Source organism: Arachis ipaensis, chromosome B5, assembly GCF_059453495.1.
Source record: "Arachis ipaensis isolate K30076 ecotype BB chromosome B5, ASM5945349v1, whole genome shotgun sequence".
In the NCBI taxonomy this organism is placed as follows: Eukaryota; Viridiplantae; Streptophyta; class Magnoliopsida; order Fabales; family Fabaceae; genus Arachis; species Arachis ipaensis.
Window position 1 is genome coordinate 68847240 of NC_142440.1, and position 16719 is coordinate 68863958.

Consider the following 16719-nt stretch of genomic DNA (forward strand, 5'->3'; position numbering starts at 1 on the left):
CATTTACTCATTTCTGTAAATCCTAGTAACTAGTTTAGTATAAATAGGACTTTTTACTATTGTATTTACATCTTCGGATAAGATCTTTGATCAGTTTTATGCTATCTTAGACTTTTGTGAGGGCTGGCCATTTGGCCATTCCTGGACCTTATCAGTTATGTATTTTCCACGGTAGAGTTTCTACACTCCATAGATTAAGGTGTGGAGCTCTGCTGTTCCTCATGGATTAATACAAAGTACTACTGTTTTTCTATTCAATTCAACTTATTCCGCTTCTAAGATATCCATTCGCACCCAAGAACATGATGAATGTGATGATTATGTGACGCTCATCATCATTCTCAATTATGAACGTGTGCCTGACAAACACTTCCGTTCTACATGCAAACAAGCTAGAATGAATATCTCTTAGATATCTAATATAGGGGATCGAGTCCGAGATATTAGAATCTTCGTGGTATAAGTTAGAACCCATGGATGGCCATTCCTGAGATCCAGAAAGTCTAAACCTTTTCTGTGGTATTCCGAGTAGGATCTGGGAAGGGATGGCTGTGACGAGCTTCAAACTCGCGAGTGCTGGGCGTAGTGACAGACGCAAAAGGATAGTAAATCCTATTCCAGTATGATCGAGAACCGACAGATGATTAGCCGTGCCGTGACAGAGCATTTGGACTTTTTTCACTGAGAGGATGGGATGTAGCCATTGACAACGGTGATGCCCTACATAAATCTTGCCATGGAAAGGAGTAGGATTGATTGGATGAAGACAGCAGGAAAGCAGAGGTTTAGAGGAACAAAAACATCTCTATACGCTTATCTGAAATTCTCACCAATGAATTACATAAGTATCTCTATCTTTATTTTCTATTTATTTATTATTATTATTCGAAAACTCCATAACCATTTAATATCCACCTGACTGAGATTAGCAAGATGACCATAGCTTGCTTCATACCGACAATCTCTGTGGGATCGAGCCTTACTCACGTAAGGTTTTATTACTTGGACGACCCAGTGCACTTGCTGGTCAGTTGTATCGAAGTTGTGAATGAAAAAAAGGAATTTGAAATTAAGAACGTGCGTACCAAGTTTTTGGCGCCCTTGCTAGAGATCACAATTTCGGGCACCAAGTTTTTGGCGCCGTTGCCGGGGATTGTTCGAGTTTGGACAATTGACGGTTCATCTTGTTGCTCAGATTAGGTAATTTACTCTTTGTTTTATTTTCAAAAATTTTTTCAAAAATCTTTCAAAAATTTTTCCTTTTGTTTTCGAAAACCATTCTAAATTTTTAAGAATGAATTCTAAAGTTTCAATATGGTATGTTGAATCTTGGCTGGCCATCAAGCTTTAGACTAACCTGGTATGATTCCTTGAATCTTGATTGAGGACTTTGAATTCATTACTTCCTTTTTTCTATATGTTTTTGAAAAAAAATAAAAAAAATTAATAATATACAAAAATCCAAAAAAATAATGAAATCATAAAAATTCAAAAATATTTTATGTTGTTTATTTGAGTCTTGAGTAAATTTTTTTTGTTTGGTGTCAATTGCATTTTTCGAAAATTCATGCATTCATAGTGTTCTTCATGATCTTCAAGTTGTTCTTGGTAAGTCTTCTTGTTTGATCTTGATGTTTTCTTGTTTTGTGTCTTTTCTTGTTTTTCATGTGCATTTTTGCATTCATAGTGTCTAAGCATTAAAGATTTCTAAGTTTGGTGTCTTGCATGTTTTCTTTGCATAAAAATTTTTTCAAAAATATGCTCTTGATGTTCATCATGATCTTCAAAGTGTTCTTGGTGTTCATCTTGACATTCATAGTGTTCTTGCATGCATCATTGGTTTTGATCCAAAATTTTCATGTTTTGGGTCATAATTGTGTTTTTCTCTCTCATCATTAAAAATTCAAAAATAAAAAAATATCTTTTCTTTTTTATCTCAAAATTTCGAAAATTTGGATTGACTTTTTCAAAAATTTTTAAAATCTAGTTGTTTCTTATGAGTCAAATCAAAATTTCAATTTTAAAAATCTTATCTTTTTCAACACTTTTTCAAAAATCAAATCTTCTTCATTTTTTTTATGATTTTCGAAAATTTCAAAAAAATTATTTTCAAAATCTTTTTCTTAATTTTATTTCAAAATTTTTGAAACTTAACTAACAAGTAATGTGATTGGTTCAAAAATTTGAAGTTTGTTACTTTCTTGTTAAGAAAGGTTCAATCTTTAAATTCTAGAATCTTATCTTTTAGTTTCTTGTTAGTCAAGTAATCAATTTTAATCTTAAAAAATTAAATCTTTTTAATTATATCTTTTTATCATATCCTTTATATCATATCTTTTTCAAAATTTTATCTTTTTCAAAAATTTGATTTTAAAATATCTTTTCCAACTTCTTATCTTCTTATCTTTTCAAAATTGATTTTCAAATCTTTTTCAATCAACTAACTAATTGACTTTTTGTTTGTTTCTTATCTTTTTCAAAACCACCTAACTACTCTTCTCTCTCTAATTTTTGAAAATACCTCCCTCTTTTTCAAAAATTTTTTTTAATTAATTAATTATTTTAAATTTTAATTTTAATTTTATTTCCCCTTTAATTTTCGAAAATCATCAACTCCTTTTCAAAAATTATTTTCGAAAACTTCTCTCTCTCATCTCCTTCTATTTATTTAATTACTTACTAACACTTCTCTTCATCTCATATCTCTGCTCCTATCCTCACCCTTGTGTTTGGATTATCCATTCTTCTTCTACTAACAATAAGGAACCACTTTACTGTAACATAGAGGATTCCTCTTCTTTTCTTGTTCTCTTCTCTTTCATATGAGCAGGAACAAGGAAAAGGGCATTCTTGTTGAAGCTGATCCAGAACCTGAAAGGACTCTGAAGAGAAAACTAAGAGAAGCTAAATTACAACAATCCAGAGACAACCTTACTGAAATTTTCGAACAAGAAAAGGAGATGGCAGATGAACCTAACAACAATAATGCAAGGAGGATGCTTGGTGATTATACTACACCTACTTCCAAGTTTGATGGAAGAAGCATCTCAATCCCCACCATTGGAGCAAACCATTTTGAGCTGAAACCTCAATTAGTTGCTCTAATGCAACAGAACTGCAAATTCCATGGACTTCCATCAGAAGATCCCTATCAGTTTTTAACTGAGTTCCTGCAGATCTGTGAGACTGTTAAGACTAATGGAGTAGATCCTGAAGTCTACAGGCTCATGCTTTTCCCTTTTGCTGTAAGAGACAGAGCTTGAACATGGTTGGACTCACAACCTAAAGATAGCCTGAACTCTTGAGATAAGCTGGTCACGGCCTTCTTGGCTAAGTTCTTTCCTCCTCAAAAGCTGAGCAAGCTTAGAGTGGATGTTCATACCTTCAAGCAAAAAGATGGTGAATCCCTCTATGAAGCTTGGGAAAGATACAAGTAGATGACCAAAAGGTGTTCTCCTGACATGCTTTCAGAATGGACCATTCTGGATATATTCTATTATGGTCTGTCTGAGTTCTCCAAGATGTCACTGGACCATTATGCAGATGGATCCATTCACCTAAAGAAAACGCCTGCAGAAGCTCAAGAACTTATTGACATGGTTGCAAATAATCAATTCATGTATACTTCCTAGAGAAATTCCGTGAATAATGGGACGCCTCAGAAGAAGGGAGTTCTTGAAATTGATACTCTGAATGCCATATTGGCTCAGAACAAAATGTTGACTCAGCAAGTCAACATGATTTCCCAGAGTCTGAATGGAATGCAAGCTGCATCCAACAGTACTCAAGAGGCATCTTCTGAGGAAGAAGCTTATGATCCTGAGAACCCTGCAATAGCAGAGGTGAATTACATGAGTGAACCCTATGGAAATACCTATAATCCCTTATAGAGAAATCACCCAAATCTCTCATGGAAGGATCAACAAAAGCCTCAACAAGGCTTTAATAATGGTGGAAGAAACAGGCTCAGCAATAGCAAGCCTTTTCCATCATCTTCTCAGCAACAGACAGAGAATTCTGAACAAAATACCTCTAATTTAGCAAACTTAGTCTCTGATCTGTCCAAGGCCACTTTAAGTTTCATGAGCGAAACAAGGTCCTCCATAAGAAATTTGGAGGCACAAGTGGGTTAGCAGAGTAAGAAAATCACTGAAACACCTCCTAGTACTCTCCCAAGCAATACATAAGAGAATCCAAAGAGAGAGTGCAAGGCCATTGATATAACAATCATGGCCGAACCCACAAAAGAGGAAGAGGACGTGAATCCCAGTGAGGAAGACCTCCTGGGACGTCCAGTGATCAATAAGGAGTTTCTCTCTGAGGAACCAAAGGACTCTGAGGCTCATCTAGAAACCATAGAGATTCCAATGAACCTCCTTATGCCCTTCATGAGCTCTGATGAGTATTCTTATTCTGAAGAGAATGAGGATGTTACTGAAGATCAAGTTGCCAAGTACCTTGGTGCAATCATGAAGCTAAATGCCAAATTATTTGGTAATGAGACTTGGGAAGATGAACCTCCCTTGCTCATCAATGAACTAAGTGATCTGGACCAACTGACATTGCCTCAGAAGAAATAGGATCCTGGAAAGTTCTTAATACCTTGTACCATAGGCACCATGACCTTTGAGAAGGCTCTATGTGACCTTAGGTCAGGGATAAACCTCATGCCACTCTCTGTAATGGAGAAACTGGGAATCTTTGAGGTACAGGCTGCTAAATTCTCATTAGAGATGGCAGACAAATCTATGAAACAGGCTTATAGACTCGTAGAGGACGTGCTAGTAAAGGTTGAAGGCCTTTACATCCCTGCTAATTTCATAATCCTAGACACTAGGAAGGATGAGGATCAATACATCATCCTTGGAAGACCCTTCCTAGCCACAGCAAAAGCTGTGATTGATGTGGACAGAGGAGAATTGATCCTTCAACTTAATAAGGACTACCTTGTGTTCAAGACTCAAGGTTCTCCTTCTGTAACAATGGAGAGGAAGCATGACAAGCTTCTCTCAGTACAGAGTCAAATAAAACCCCCACAATCAAACTCTAAGTTTGGTGTTGGGAGGCCCCAGCCAAACTCTAAGTTTGGTGTTGAATCCCCACATCCAAACTCTAAGTTTGGTGTTGGGAGTCTATAAAATTGACCTGATCACCTGTGTGGCTCTGTGAGAGCCCACTGTCAAGCTATTGACATTAAAGAATCACTTGTTGGGAGGCAACCCAATTCTTATTTATTTAATTCTCCTTTTATTTTTATTGTTCTTTTATATTTTATTAGGTTCATGATCATGTGGAGTCACAAAATAAATACAAAAATTAAAAACAGAATCAAAAACAGCAGAAGAAAAATCACACTCTGGAGAAAGGACTTACTGGCGTTTAAAGGCCAGTAAGGAGCATCTGGCTGGCGTCCAACGCCAGAACAGAGCATGGATCTGGCGTTGAACACCAGAAACAAGCAACATCCTGGCGTTTAAACGCTAGGAATACACCCTGAGAAGAGCTGGCGCTGAACGCCAGAAACATGCTGCACATGGGCATTGAACGCCCAGAACAAGCATCACTTCGGCGTTTAAACGCCAGAAAGGCATGCAAAGGCATTTTGCATGCCTAATTGGTGCAGGGATGTAAATTCTTGACACCTCAGGATCTGTGGACCCCACAGGATCACTTCAGGATTTGTGGACCCCACAGGATCCCCACCTACCTCCACTCAAATTCTCCCCTCTTCTCATTCATCCTCTCTTCCCAATAAACACCCTTCCCTAAAACCCTTCACCAATCACCTCAATCTCTCTTCCCTATTACCACCTACCACCACTCACATCCATCCACTCTTCCCCATAAACCTCACCTACTTTCAAAATTCAAAATCACTTTCCCACCCAAACTCACCCACTATGGCCGAACCTACTCCCTCCCCTCTCACTATATAAACCCTTCCATCCCTCCTTCATTTTCACACAACACAACCCTATCTTCTATACCTTGGCCAAATACACCTCCCCTCACTCTCCTCCATATTTTCTCTTCATCTTCTTCTTTTCTTTCTTCTCTTGCTCGAGGGCGAGCAATATTCAAAGTTTGGTGTGGTAAAAGCATAAGCTTTTTGTTTTTCCATTACTATTGATTGCACCTAAGACCAGAGAAACCTCTAGAAAAGGGAAAGGAAAGACAAAAGCTTCCACCTCCGAGTCATGGAAGATGGAAAGATTCATCTCCAAAGCCCATCAAGACCACTTCTATGATGTTATGGCCAAGAAGAAGGTGATCCCCGAGGTCCCTTTCAAACTCAAGAAAAATGAGTATCCGGAGATCCTACATGAGATCCAAAGAAGAGGTTGGGAAGTTCTAACCAAACCCATTCAACAAGTTAGAATCCTAATGGTTTAAGAGTTCTATGCAAACGCGTGGATCACTAGGAACCATGATCAAAGTGTGAACCCGAATCCAAAGCATTGGCTCACCATGGTTCGGGGGAAATACTTAGATTTTAGTCTGGAAAATGTAAGGCTGGCGTTCAACTTGCCAAAGATGGAAGAAAACGCACGCCCCTACACAAGAAGAGTCAACTTTGATCAAAGGTTGGACCAAGTCCTCATGGACATATGTGTGGAAGGAGCTCAATGGAAGATTGACTCAAAAGGCAAACCAGTTCAACTGAGAAGATTAGAGCTTAAGCCTGTAGCTAGAGGATGGTTGGAGTTCATTCAACGCTCAATCATTCCCACTAGCAACTAGTCTGAAGTTACCATAGACCAGGCCATCATGATCCATAGTATCATGATTGGGGAGGAAGTGGAAGTTCATGAGATTATACCTCAAGAACTTTACAAGGTGGCTGACAAGTCTTCCATTATGGCAAGGTTGGCCTTCCCTCACCTCATTTTCCATCTATGCAATTCGGCTGGGATTGACATAGAAGGAGATATTCTCATTGATGAGGACAAGCCCATCACTAAGAAAAGGATGGAGTAAACAAGAGAGCCTATTCATGGATCTCAAGAGATGCATGAAGAAGCTTATAACCAAGAAATCCCTGAGATGCCTCAAGGGATGCACTTTCCTCCACAGAATTTTTGGGAGCAAATCAACACCTCCCTAGGAGAATTAACTTCCAACATGGAACAACTAAGGGTGGAACATTAAGAGCACTCTATCATCCTCCATGAAATTAGAGAAGATCAAAGAGCAATGAGGGAGGAGCAACAAAGACAAGGAAGAGACATAGAAGAGCTCAAGGACATCATTGGTTCCTCAAGAAGAAAACACCACCATCACTAAGGTGGACTCATTGCTTGTTCTTAAATTTTCTGTTTTTCGTTTTTATGTTAAATGTTTATCTATATTTGTGTCTTATTACATGATCATTAGTATTTAAGTGTCTATGCCTTAGAGTAGTGAATATGAATCCATCACCTCTCTTGAATGAAAAATGTTTTAATTACAAAAGAACAAGAAGTACATGGTTTTGAATTCTTCCTTGAAACTAGTTTAATTATTTTGATGTGGTGATAATACTTTTTGTTTTCTGAATGAATACTTGAACAGTGTATATGTCTTTTGATGTTGTTGTTTATGAATGTTAAATATGTTGGCTCTTGAAAGAATGATGAACAGAAGACATGTTATTTGATAATTTGAAAAATCATAAAAATGATTCTTGAAGCAAGAAAAAGCAGTGAATACAAAGCTTGCAGAAAAAAAGGGGCGAAAAAAAAAAAAGAAAAAGCAAGCAGAAAAAGCCAGTAGCCCTTAAAACCAAAAGGCAAGGATAAATAAAAATGATCCAAGGCTTTGAGCATCAGTGGATAGGAGGGCCTAAAGGAATAAAATCCTGGCCTAAGCGGCTAAATCAAGCTGTCCCTAACTATGTGCTTGTGGCGTGAAGGTGTCAAGTGAAAACTTGAGACTGAGCGGTTAAAGTTAAGGTCCAAAGCAAAAATAAGAGTGTGCTTAAGAACCCTGGTGATGAGCGGATATTTTATACGCTTTTTGAGGATAATTTCATATAGTTTTGAGTATGTTCTAGTTAGTTTTTAGTTTATTTCCAGTAGTTTTTAGGAAAAATTCATATTTCTAGACTTTACTATGAGTTGTATGTTTTTCTGTAATTTCAGGTATTTTTCTGGCTGAAATTGAAGGAGCTGAGCAAAAATCTGATTCAGGCTGAAAAAGGACTGCTGATGCTGTTGGATTCTGACCTCCCTGCACTCAAATTGGATTTTCTGGAGCTACAGAACTCGAAATGGCATGCTTCCAATTGCATTGGAAATTAGACATCCAGGGCTTTCCAGCAATATATAATAGTCCATACTTTGCACAAGGATAGACGACGTAAACTGGCGTTCAACGCCAGTCCTCTGCCCAATTCTGGCGTCCAGCGCCAGAAAAGGATAAAAAACTGGAGTTGAACGCCCAAACTGGCACAAAAACTGGCGTTCAACTCCACAAATGGCCTCTGCACGTGAATTGCTTAAAGTCTCAGCCCCAGCACACCAAGTGGGCCCCAGAAGTGGATCTCTGCATCATCCATCATAGTCCACTCATATTTTGTAACCCTAGGCTACTGGTTTAGTATTTAAACAACTTTTAGAGACTTATTTTGTATCTCATGACATTTCAGATCTAAACTTTGTATTCTCTGACGGCATGAGTCTCTAAACCCCATTGTTGGGGGTGAGGAGCTCTGCTGTGTCTCGATGAATTAATGCAAGTATTTCTGTTTTCCATTCAAACACGCTTGTTCCTATCTAAGATGTTCATTCGCGCTTAACTGTGATGAAGGTGATGATCAGTGACATTCATCACCTTCCTCAACCATGAACGTGTGCCTGACAACCACCTCCGTTCTATATCCGATTGAATGAGTATCTCTGAGATCTCTTAATCAGAATCTCCGTGGTATAAGCTAGAACTGATGGCAGCATTCATGAGAATCCGGAAAGTCTAAACCTTGTCTGTGGTATTCCGAGTAGGATTCAAGGATTGAATGACTGTGACGAGCTTCAGACTCTTGAAGGCTGGGCGTTAGTGACCGACGCAAAAGGATAGTAAATCCTATTCCAACCGGATCGAGAACCAACCGGTGATTAGCCGTGCTGTGACAGAGCGCGTGAGCGTAGTTTTCACTGGGAGGACGGAAGGTAGCCATTGACAATGGTGATCCACCAACACACAGCTTGCCATAGGGGGACGTGCGTGCGTGAACAAGAAGACAGAGGAAAGCAGAGATTCAGAAGACAAAGCATCTCCAAAACTCCAACATATTCTCCATTACTGCACAACAAGTAACTTTTAATTTATGCTCTACTGGTTACTCACAATTCAATTGATAAACATAATTGACTTTCTGACTAAGATTTACAAGATAACCATAGATTGCTTCAAACCAACAATCTCTGTGGGATTCGACCCTTACTCACGTAAGGTATTACTTGGACGACCCAGTGCACTTGATGGTTAGTGGTACGAGTTGTGAAAAGTGTGATTCACAATTCGTGCACCAAGTTTTTGGCGCCGTTGCCGGGGATTGTTCGTGTTTGAACAACTGACGGATTATTTTGTTGCTTAGATTAGGAAAAATCTTTCCTTTTTTGGTTTAGAGTCTTTTATTATTTATCCCTTGTTAAAATACTTTAAACTTATAGCTCAGTTATTTAGAACGTGGTGTTTATGTTCATGATAATTGGCTATCATATTTTTTTTTAAAACCTTTTTCAAAAATAATTTTTCTATTAAATCCTGTGCCAAACTTTAAGTTTGGTGTTTTCAAAAATAATCTTTCTTAAAATTTTTGAAGGTCCCATAACTCATTTGGCTAGAGCGTTAATCTGTGTTCTTGGTAATTGGGTTAGAATCTTTTATACTCTTTTCAAAACCTTCTTTTTCAAAAATATTTTTTCTATTAAATCTTGTGCCAAACTTTAAGTTTGGTGTTTTCTTGTTGATTTCCCTTTGATTTTCGAAAATTTTGGTTTGGTTTTCTAAAAATTTTAAGTTTGGTGTTCTTCCTTCATGTTCTTGTGTTCTTGTGAGTCTTCAAAGTGTTCTTGAGTTTCCTTGTGTCTTGATCTTAAAATTTTTAAGTTTGGTGTTCCTTGGTGTTTTCCCTCCAAATTTTTCGAAAACAAGGAGCATTAGATCTAAAAATTTTAAATCTTGTACTATCTTATTGTTTTTCTCTCTCCTCACTAAATTCAAAAAAATATCTTTTCAAAATATCTCTTCTAACTTCCTAACTTCTTATCTTTTAAAAATTTGTTTCAACTAACTAACTAACTTTTTGTTTGTTTCTTAACTTTTTCAAAACTACCTAACTAACTCTCCCTCTCTCTAATTTTCGAAAATATCTTCCCTCTTTTTCAAACATTTCTTTTTTTATTAACTAATTAATTTCTTTTTTTTATAAACGAAAAAAAAAATTTTTCAAAATTCAAATTCTTTTTAGTTATTTTATTTTATTTAAGTATTTACTTTTTATAAAATAAAATAAATAAAAATGTAAATCAGTCCAAGTTATATCCATAGATCCATCATGGACATAAGTGGAAATGAACAGTCCAGGAGGACTCTGGGGTCATATTCTAGCCCCTCTACTGCTTTATATGGAAGTAGCATCTGCATACCCTCCATTGGAGTCAGTAGCTTTGAGTTGAATCCTCAGCTCATTATCATGGTGCAGCAAAGTTGCCAGTATTCCGGTCTTCCACAGGAAGAACCTACAGAGTTTCTGGCACAATTTTTACAAATTGCTGACACAGTACATGATAAGAAAATAGATCAGGATGTCTACAGACTATTACTGTTTCCATTTGCTGTAAAAGACCAAGCCAAGAGGTGGTTAAATAACCAACCTAAGGCCAGCATAAGAACATGGAAACAGCTGACAGAAAAATTCCTGAATCAATATTTCCCTCCAAAAAGGATGACACAGCTAAGGCTGGACATCCAAGGCTTTAAACAAGGAGATAATGAATCTCTTTATGATGCCTGGGAGAGATACAGAGAGATGCTACGAAAATGCCCCTCTGAAATGTTTTCAGAGTGGGTTCAGTTAGACATCTTCTACTATGGGCTTGCAGAAGGAGCTCAGATGTCTTTAGATTACTCAGCTGGTGGATCTATCCATATGAGAAAGACAATTGAAGAAGCTCAAGAGCTCATTGATACAGTTGCCAGGAATCAGCATCTGTATCTAAGCAGCAACCCTTCCATGAATGAAGAGGTTAAAACAGTAACTGCTGAATTCAGTACTGTAGAACAAGCTGCTAAATTCAATCAGCAATTAGATTTTTTAACAAAACAGCTAGCTGAATTCAAAGACAGGTTACAGGAGACAAGGATAGCTAATATACATATGGACGAACAGTTTAAGCAAACAAAGCAGCAGCTATCAAAGCAAATAGCAGAAGAGTGCCAAGAAGTTCAATTAAGAAGTGGGAAAACATTAAATACCCCACCTCAAGGCATCAAAAATTCAAGAAATGAGCGACCCACCAAAGATTCCCCTGAGGACAGTAAGAGCCCAGGGAAAAATAATTCTGGCACTAAAACGCCAGAAAATGGGTGGAAGGCTGGCGCTGAACGCCCAGACCATGCCCAAAACTGGCGTTCAGCGCCAGAAACAAGGCAGGATTGGCGTTCAACGCCAGAAATGGGCAAGAATCTGGCGTTGAACGCCCAACAGGGGCACATTTCTGGCGTTCAGGCGCCAGGAACAGACAGTGAGCTGGCGTCTAACGTCACTCCAGCTTCTGACTCTGGCATTCAATTGCCAGTGAGGGATCAGACACACACAAGTGCTGACAACAATCCCTCTAAAAAGGCTTCTTTAACCACTAAGGTTGAGGAATATAAAGCCAAGATACCTTATCCTCAAAAACTCCGGAAAGAGGAGCAGGATAAGCAATTTGCTCGCTTTGCAGATTATCTAAGGACTCTTGAAATAAAGATTCCATTTGCAGAGGCACTTGAGCAAATACCTTCTTATGCCAAGTTCATGAAAGAGATCTTGAGTCATAAAAAGGAGTGGAGAGAAACAGAAAGAGTTCTCCTCACTGAAGAATGCAGTGCAGTCATTCTGAAAAGCTTTCCTGAAAAGCTTAAAGACCCTGGGAGTTTTCTGATACCATGCATATTAGAAGGTGATTGCACCAAGACAGCTTTATGCGATCTTGGGGCAAGCATCAACCTGATACCTGCATCCACTATCAGAAAGCTTGGCTTAACTGAAGAAGTTAAACCAACCCGGATATGTCTCCAACTTGCTGATGGTTCCACTAAATACCCATCAGGCGTGATTGAGGACATGATTGTCAGAGTTGGGCCATTCGCCTTTCCCACTGACTTTGTTGTGCTGGAAATGGAGGAGCACAAGAGTGCTACTCTCATTCTAGGAAGACCCTTCCTAGCAACTGGACGATCCCTCATTGACGTCCAACAGGGGAAATAACCCTGAGAGTCAACGATGATACGTTCAAGTTGAACGCTGTCAAAGCCATGCAGCATCCAGACACATCAACAGACTGCATGAAAGTTGATCTCATTGACTCTTTGGTAGAAGAGATCAACATGGCTGAGAGTCTCGAATCAGAGTTGGAAGACATCTTTAAAGATGTTCAGCCTGATTTGGAGGATTCAGGGGACATGAAAGAGCCTCTGAACTTTCTTCTGAAAGAGGAAAAACCTCCTAAACCAGAGCTCAAGCCACTGCCACCATCCTTGAAATATGCATTTCTAGGAGAAGGTGACACCTTTCCAGTGATCATAAGCTCTGCTTTAAATTCACAGGAAGAGGAAGCACTTATTCAAGTGCTAAGGACACACAAGACAGCTCTTGGGTGGTCCATAGGTGACCTTAAGGGCATAAGCCCAGCTAGATGCATGCACAAAATCCTACTGGAGGATAATGCCAAACTAGTGGTTCAACTACAGAGGCGGCTAAATCCAGCCATGAAGGAAGTGGTGCAGAAAGAGGTCACCAAATTACTGGAGGCTGGGATTATTTATCCCATTTCTGATAGCCCCTGGGTGAGCCCTGTTCAAGTCGTCCCAAAAATGGGAGGCATGACAGTGATTCATAATGAAAAAAATGAACTGGTTCCTACAAGAACAGTTACAGGGTGGCGCATGTGTATTGACTACAGAAGGCTCAATACAGCCACCAGAAAGGATCATTTTCCTTTACCATTCATAGACCAGATGCTAGAGAGACTAGCAGGTCATGATTACTACTGCTTTTTGGATGGCTACTCAGGCTATAACCAGATTGCAGTAGATCCCCAGGATCAAGAGAAAACAGCATTCACATGTCCATCCGGAGTGTTTGCTTATAGAAGGATGCCCTTTGGGCTATGCAATGCACCTGCAACCTTCCAGAGATGCATGCTCTCTATTTTCTCTGATATGGTGGAAAAATTTCTGGAAGTCTTCATGGATGACTTCTCAGTATATGGAGACTCATTCAGCTCCTGTCTTGATCACCTGAAACTTGTTCTCAAAAGATGCCAAGAAACCAACCTAGTTTTAAACTGGGAAAAGTGTCACTTCATGGTGACTGAAGGAATTGTTCTTGGGCATAAAATCTCAAACAAGGAATAGAGGTGGATCAAGCAAAAATAGAGGTAATTGAAAAATTACCACCACCTGCCAATGTTAAGGCAATCAGAAGCTTTCTGGGGCATGCAGGATTCTATAGGAGGTTTATAAAGGATTTTTCAAAAATCGCAAAACCTCTAAGCAATCTGCTAGCTGCTGACACGCCATTTGTGTTTGACACAGCATGCCTGCAGGCGTTTGAAACACTGAAAGCTAAGCTGGTCACAGCACCAGTCATTTCTGCACCAGACTGGACATTGCCACTTGAGTTAATGTGTGATGCCAGTAATCATGCCATTGGTGCAGTATTGGGACAGAGGCATGACAAGCTTCTGCATGTCATTTATTATGCCAGTCGCGTTCTAAATGATGCCCAGAAAAATTACACAACCACAGAAAAAGAACTACTTGCAGTGGTTTACGCCATTGACAAGTTCAGATCATACTTAGTAGGATCAAAGGTGATTGTGTACACTGACCATTCTGCTCTTAAGTATCTACTCACAAAGCAGGATTCAAAACCCAGGCTCATCAGATGGGTATTGCTTCTGCAAGAGTTTGATATAGAAATAAGAGACAGAAAAGGGACAGAGAACCAAGTGGCTGATCATCTGTCCCGGATAGAGCCAGTGGAAGGGACGTCCCTCCCCTTTCTTGAGATCTCTGAGACGTTCCCTGATGAGCATCTATTTGCCATTCAGGAAGCACCATGGTTTGCCGATATTGCAAACTATAAAGCTGCAAGGTTCATACCCAAGGAGTACAATAGAATACAAAAAAAGAAACTAATTACTGATGCAAAGTACTACTTGTGGGATGAGCCCTATCTCTTTAAGAGATGTGCAGACGGAATCATCCGTAGGTGTGTCCCCAGAGAGGAAGCACAGAGAATCCTATGGCATTGCCATGGATCTCAATATGGAGGCCATTTCGGAGGTGAGCGAACAGCCACCAAGGTTCTCCAATGTGGCTTCTATTGGCCCACACTCTATAAAGATTCCCGAGAGTTTGTACGTAATTGTGACAGTTGCCAAAGAGCTGGTAATCTGCCTCATGGTTACGCCATGCCTCAACAAGGAATCTTGGAAATAGAGTTGTTTGATGTATGGGGAATTGACTTCATGGGACCCTTCCCACCATCATACTCAAACACTTACATTCTGGTGGCAGTTGACTATGTATCAAAATGGGTTGAGGCTATTGCCACACCCACCAATGATACTAAAACAGTGCTGAAGTTCCTCCAGAAACATATCTTTAGCAGGTTTGGTGTCCCTAGAGTGTTAATCAGTGATGGGGGCACTCACTTCTGCAATAAACAGCTTTACTCTGCCATGGTTCGGTATGGAATTCGCCACAAGGTGGCCACTCCATATCATCCACAAACCAATGGGCAGGCTGAAGTCTCTAACAGAGAATTAAAGAGAACCCTGGAATGGACAGTAAATACCCGTAGAAAGGATTGGGCAAGGAGCTTGGATGATTCTCTGTGGGCTTACAGAACAGCATTCAAGACCCCTATAGGGACCTCTCCATACCAACTCGTGTATGGTAAGGCATGCCACTTGCCCGTGGAACTGGAACATAAGGCCTACTGGGCAACCAGATTCCTAAACTTAGATGCCAAATTAGCAGGAGAAAAATGATTGCTCCAGCTAAATGAGCTAGAGGAATTCAGATTCACAGCTTTCGAAAATGCCAAGCTTTATAAAGAAAAATCAAAAAAATGGCATGACAGAAAGCTGTCATCTAGAATCTTTGAACCAGGACAGAAGGTCCTGTTGTTTAACTCTAGACTCAGGCTATTCCCCGGGAAACTGAAATCCCGGTGGAGGGGACCATACGTGATTACAAGTGTGTCACCATATGGTTACGTGGAGCTTCAAGATATTGATTCTGATAAGAAGTTCATTGTCAATGGACAAAGAATCAAGCATTAACTTGAAGGCAACATCGAGCAAGAATGCTCAAGGCTGAAGCTAGATTAAAAGCTCAGCAAGGTCCAGCTAAAGACAATAAAGAAGCGCTTTCTGGGAGGCAACCCAGCCATGGGGCATTAATCCTCTAAGCATTTTGTCCTATTTTTCTTTTTTATTTGTTTATATAAAGTTTACTGACACTAAGGTAAAGGATCAATTGCATAAGTTTACAGGGTTACAGAAGGAATTTGCACACAAAACAGAGATTGGAAGCTCAATGGCAAGAAAACGCCAGTAATGGCAGCAATTGGGCGTTGAACGCCAGGAATGGCAGCAACTGGGCGCTGAACGCCCAGGAGATCAGCATTTGGGTGCTGAACGCCCAAAACAGGCAGTGTTTGGGCGTTCAAACGCCAGGAGGACAGGGAGGAGCCAAATCCATTTATCCCACACGTATTTCCATTCTAATTTATAAATTTATGGTTCAATACATGATTTTATTTACATAAACATGTCAAAGAACCCTGATTTCTAAAAATCCTACTTTCAAAATATCAAATGTATCTTAATTCATAAGCACACACCCTCTTTGCAAATTCAATCCAACTCTTTTCAAATCTTTTCCAAAAACAAATCTATCTTTTTCACTCTAAAAATCTTATCAATATCTTTTTCAAATCCTCATATTATCTTTTTCAAAATCCAAATTTATCTTTTTCAAAAATCTATCCTATCTTTTCAAAATCAAACTATATCTTCTATCTTATCTTTTTCAACTCAATCTTTTTATCTTATCTTTGACAATTTTTCGAAAACCCACCCCCCACCCCTTTAAAATTGGGTTCGGCCTCCCCCCTCCTCCATCAACAAGTGCACCTCGATCTCCTTCTATCCCTCTCCTTTCTTTTCTTTTGCTTGAGGACAAGCAAACCTCTAAGTTTGGTGTGTTTTTCCGAGATCACTGAGATCATGGCTCCCAAAGGAAAACAACAGAAGGAACACAGTCAAATGCTGACCCATATGCTTAAAGAACAAGAGGAGCAGGGACGTGACTTAAGGGAACTGAAGCGCCAAAAGTCTTCTGTGATACCAAGCCTCCCAAGGATCAGAGGAACTCCCATACCCCCAGAATAAAGGTTGTTAATTTCCAATTTCTGCCTTAACTCTGTGACAGTGTCCTTATAAAAAGTTTACCTTAGAA

At 39.3% G+C, this 16719-nt stretch overlaps 1 non-coding gene across 1 annotated transcript; it reads right to left on the reverse strand.

Annotated features, from left to right (window-relative positions):
* Nucleotides 1-3359: 3359 nt before the first annotated feature.
* LOC148564535 (small nucleolar RNA R71) lies at nucleotides 3360-3467 on the reverse strand. Its single transcript, XR_015884285.1, has one exon. It is a non-coding gene; the product is annotated as a small nucleolar RNA R71 (small nucleolar RNA).
* Between the last annotated feature and the right edge of the window lie 13252 nt (nucleotides 3468-16719).